Below are 5,743 nucleotides of genomic sequence, written 5' to 3'. Positions count from 1 at the left end.
ACTCCTTTACTTGTTTATTTTCTGTCTATAAATATAGTGGTTTCATAAATTGTAACCCATACTCTGTTGTGGATGAACTTCATAAACTATAGTACAGTGCTTATGTAAAATGTCTTTGCTTTTAGTATTAAAGATTTCACTCATTTCCAAAGTTACCAAGTCATCACCTTTTCTCCCAATCCCTTCTGTGAGGTTGTTTCATACATATGTAATACAATTATATTCCTTTTTCACATTTTGCATTGTATCCTCACATCTGACCTCCAAAATTATTTTTTCTAAGTTGCCTCTATTAAGTTTCACTGTTAGTGTTGTAAAGTTCTATGGGTTTTAACAATTCAATGATGTATATCTACCATTACAGTAATATATAGAAGAGTTTCCCTACTCTAAAAATGTTCCCTTTTACCTATTTAACTCTCCTTCCCCTTTGTTGTATCTTTGGCAACCACTGTTCTGTTTAATGGTTCTATAGTTTTGCTTTCTACAAAATGTCATGTAAGTGGAATAATGGACTACATAGCCTTTTGAGACTTTTCTTTCATTTAGCACTATGCATTTAAGATTCATTCATGTCATAGTGTGGCTTAATAGCTCATACTTTTTGCAAATGAATATTTTTTCATTACAGGAATGTACCACAGTTTAGTTATAGATCTACCTATGGGAGTCATCTTAGTTGCCTCTGGTTTGGGGCAAATATAAATAAGTTGTTATAAACATTCAGCTTCCAATGTTTGTGGGAACATAACTTTTTAATCAGTTGGGTAAATATCTAGGAATGCAATTGTTGGGTTATATGGGAAGGCTATGTTTAGCTTTGTTGAGAAACTGCCAAAATATCTTCCAAAGTGCCTGTATAATTTTGCTTTCTCACAAGCGATGAATCAGGGTCCCTGTTACTCTACAGCCTTACCAGCAATTGATATTGTAAGGAGTTTGTTTTTATTTTTGTTTCTGTTTTGTTTTGGTTTTTTTCGTCATTCTAATAAGCTTGCGGTAGTATCTTATTATTTTAATTTGCATTTTCATATTAGCATCTTTTCATATGCTTATTTGCCATCTGTCTATCTGTTGTGGTGAGGTGTCTGTTCAGAACTTTTGCTCCTTCTTTTAATTGGGTTGTTCATTTTCCTTTTGTTGACTTTTAAGTGTTGTTTTTACATTTTCGATACAAGTCTTTTATCAGATATGTGTTTGGAAATGATTTCTCCTGGTCTTTGGCTTGCCTCTTGATTCTCTTAACAATGTTTGGCAGAAGAGAAGTTTTCAATTTTAATAAAATCCAGCTAAGTTTTTTTGTGATATTGTACGTAAAATGTCATTGCCAAATGTGAGATCACCTAAATTTTCTCCTTCTTCTTTCCTAAAAGCTATAGAGTTTTGCATTTCATATAGGGGTTTATTTTTAGTTCATTTTAGTGCAAATATTTAAGGTATGGGTCTAGGCTCATTTTTTGCATATGGAAATATCACTGTTTCAACATCATTTGTTTAAAGACTATTTTTTCTCTATTGAATTGCTTTTGTGCCTTTGCAAAAATCAGTTGATGATATCTGTGCAGGTCTATTTTTGGACTATCTGTTCTATTCAATTGCCAATACCATGCTGACTTGATTAGCTTTAGAATAATTCTTGATAAAGATTAGTGTTAGTCCTCCAAATTTATTCTTCTTTAGTATTACGTTGACTCTTCAATGATTTTGCCTTTTCTTGTAAATTTTAGCATTTGTCAATATCTATAAAATCGTTGCCTGGGATTTTTTACTTGGATTATGTTAAATGTATAGATAAAGACGGAAAGAAGTGTGGGCTCATGCCTGTAATCCCAGCACTTTGGGAGGCTGAGGTGGAATGATCACTTGAACCCAGGAGTTTGAGACCAGCTTGGGCAACATGAGACTTCATCCCTATAAAAAAAAAAAATAAAAAATAAAAATACTAGTCAGAGGTGGAGGTGCATGCCTATAGTTCTATCTACTCAGGAGGCTGAGGTGGGAAGATTGCTTGACCCCAGGAGTTCAAGACTGCAGTGAACTAAAGCAGGGATCTCCAACCCCAGGGCCAGGATGGGTACCAGTCTGTGGCTTGTCAGGAACCAGGCCGCACAGCAGGAGGTGGGAACAGCAAGCACTAAGGCCTGAGCTCCACCTCCTGTCAGATTAGCTGCTGCATTAGATTCTCAAAGGAGCAGGAACCCTATTGTGAACTGTGCATGCTAGGGATCTAGGTTGCCTGCTCCTTATGAGAATCGAACTAATGCCTGATGATCTAAGGTGGAACAGTTTCATTGAAAGCATCCCCATCCCCTGAGCTAAAGAAAAGAATTAACAAGATTGCCTTCCACTCTATGAACAAGGATGATCTCTTAGCTTTTTTAGATTTTGTTTTAATTTTTTCTATTCATTTATTTATTTATTTTGGAGACACATTCTTGCTCTGTCACCCAGGCGGGAAAGCAATGGCATGATCTTGGCTCACTGCAACCTCCGCCTCCTGGGTTCAAGCAATTCTCCTGCCTCAATCTCCCAAAGTGCTGGGATTACAGGTGTGAGCACTGCACTTGGCCTTCTTTTAATTTTGTCATAAGTGTTTTTTAAATTTTCTACATAGAGATCTTGTACTTCGTTTTTCTTATATTTATACCTAAGTATTTTTTCATTTTTGATGCTCTTAAAAATGATATATATTTTTTAATTTTTCATTCCAATTATTAATTGCTGGTTTATAGTAAAACAGTGGAATTTTTATATTGATCTGTATCCACAAACATGCTATACTGTCTTATCAATTCTAGATTTTCTTTCTGTAGGTTCGTTTCTACACAAACACTCACAGAACCTGTGAAAAAAGATAGCTTTATTTCACCTATCCAATCTGTGTAGATTTTATCTATTTTTTCCTTGTTTTATTACACTAACCAGGACATCTGGTTGATGTTAACTAGGATTAGATAGTGTGTCTTTAGTGGCCTGGCATTTTTAATCATTTAGGTACAACATTTTCCAAAATAACTATTAATTGGGAAGTAAATCTTTTTGTATTGTAAAAAATTATGTCTATATTCAAATTAGTGTTAAATTCAAAGAAATTTTAAATACTGATATTTTGCCAAGCTAAGAAATGAAATAAAATTATGGTCTTTATTATTTATTTTATATGTAGCTTACTTACAAGTATTAGAATAAATGTATTTTTTAAAAATTTGACTATTGTAAAATTACACCCATTCACTTACACTAAGGCAGAGATAGATTTCTGATAGCTATGTGATTTAAATCCATTTGTTAAAAATACCCCTTATGAGTTATATCCAGTGAAATTTGTCCTTATGTGCTGTATCTATGCTGGCATAAGCTGTGGTATATTTTTATGAAGTTTAAAGTAATTTCATCTTCTTAATTTTCTTTTCCTACATGAATTATGAAATAAGAAATAAAAAAGTGGAAAAGGGAAGATTTTCTGGGAAAAAATGCAATTTAAGTATGATTGCTCTAAATATACAAATTTTCTTTAACCAGTAAATGTTGGCAACATATTTTTTTTAACATTATACTCTAAAAGAAATCAATTCTTGTAATTTAAAAATAAGGTTATTGCTATGAATTTTAAAAATTAAACTGTTTTCTGTGTTTTTGTCTCCTGTGTTGTCAGTCTTTAATGACAAAGCAGTCTTATTTTGTAATATCTTCGCTTTTATGAGCCTCTTTTCTGTTTGTAAGCAACAGTTTTCTGGGGTGTTAGACAGACAACTTGGTATAAGGAAGAGGATAAGACAAAATATTTCTAGGAAATTCTTTCCACAAAACTCAAAACATTCTGAGATTGAATTTTTAACAAATCTCTGCAACTATTCCAATTATCTCAATTCTGAGCCAATAAGAAAAGCTATAGGATCTTGTTTTTCAGCCTGTGATCAGTTGATGGTATCGTGTCACCCACAGAAAAAAATATTTTAAGTGAAATGTTTAGTATTGACAATTTATCAAAAACAGATGCATTTGCCCATTTTTATATTGCCTCTCCTTTGTGAAGCAAGTTATACTTTGAGTACCCGTACTTGCCACTATGCCATTCTATAAACACAAAACTGAGTAAGGATATGCTTCTAGCCATCCAAGGATGTCACGTATGCCAAGAGAGCTAGAAACAGATGTTAATGCAGCACACTATATGTAAAGGTTGCAAGACTTCACTGAGTAATATGGTTCCATCTGTGGTAATTACAAAAGTCATTATAGTTAAGGTATATCCTTGCTCTCAAGTTTTTGAATTAAGTAAATAAATGCGAATCTCTGTTATATTATCTATAAAATGGCCTATTTAAATAATAGATGATTAAGGAAGGGAGAGACGCAGGTCTAAATTCAGTAACCCAAAGGCTGCCCCAGCATATTAAAAGGTCAGATTTTTCTACCACTTGTTCAAGTTGCTGTTGTTGTTGTCCATCTGGATTAGGGAACTTGTAGGCAGATTTAGTTTTTCCTATATCTAAATGCTGAATGATAACAGTTACTTATACAGATAATCTACTGATTTCCTCATACTTAACTAAATACGTATATATATTTTTATTCTTTAAGTTTGAACAAACTCCTCAAATATTGCCAAATCTCAGACAGGCATTTTATGTGAATTCAGCCAGTTGAAGTGATAGTCCAACTCTTATATTATAAATCCCATTAATCTATTCTCAATATAAAATTAAAATTATTTAATGTAACATTCATTTATTAAATATGACTACAGGAACACAGTTTGCAGGGTAGTTGGAAGGTAGGGAGTTGGGAAGCAAAGACAAGTAGACATGGGCCTGAAAACATCTACAACAGTGATCAACAAACCTTTTCTATAAAGGCAGAGATAGTAAATATCTTATATTTTGTAGCTCATGGGTCTTCATCACAAATACTCAGTTCTGTAATTGTAGTGCAGCCATAGACAACATGTAAATGAATGAATGTGTTTGTCTTTTAGTAAAACTTCATTTATAAAATACTAAAATTTAAATGTTATTAACATTTTAATTTTAAATTTTATTTAAATTTTCTGTTATGAATTTTTCTTATTTTGATGCTTTTTAACCATTCAAAAATATGAAAGACATTCTTAGACAGCTAGAGATACAAACACAGACATTGAAATGGATTTCTTCTGAGTTATGATTTGCCTGTCCCTAATATAATCTGAATATAATGATGTTTAATAATTACCTTGTACCTAGTGGGAAATTATTGTAGCACTTTATCCACTTTAAAAATGTATATCCTTGCATTTAATATGATTTTTAATGTGTTCCTACTGAAGTCTGCATTCATTTTTGGTTGTTTTCTATTTTTCTTTCTCCTGTTTCTCTATTTCTTTCTTGCTTTTGTGTGTGCTACTGGAACATTTTGATATTTAATTTTTACTTATCTGTAGTATTTCTGAGTGTCTCCATGTGTAGCTATTTTAGGATATATATTTTGGAACTTTACACGTATATTTAAGGTAATATATAATAATCTATTATATACATAATATATAGTATATATTATATATGTATAAAATTACGGTTTACAGGGGTGTTAGCATTTTACAGAAAATATGTTTTTACCCCTCCCCATTTATGATATAAGTATCTTAAATATTTTCTCTATATACGTTGAGAACTACAGCAGCAGTTGCTATAATTACTGCTTCAATTGTCTAACATAATTTAGAAACTCAAAAATACAAATAATTCTGTTATATTTATCTATA

Source organism: Symphalangus syndactylus, chromosome 11 (genome assembly GCF_028878055.3).
Source record: "Symphalangus syndactylus isolate Jambi chromosome 11, NHGRI_mSymSyn1-v2.1_pri, whole genome shotgun sequence".
NCBI lineage: Eukaryota > Metazoa > Chordata > Mammalia > Primates > Hylobatidae > Symphalangus > Symphalangus syndactylus.
The sequence above is the reverse complement of the archived record's forward strand: the minus strand, read 5'-3'. Positions refer to the sequence as shown.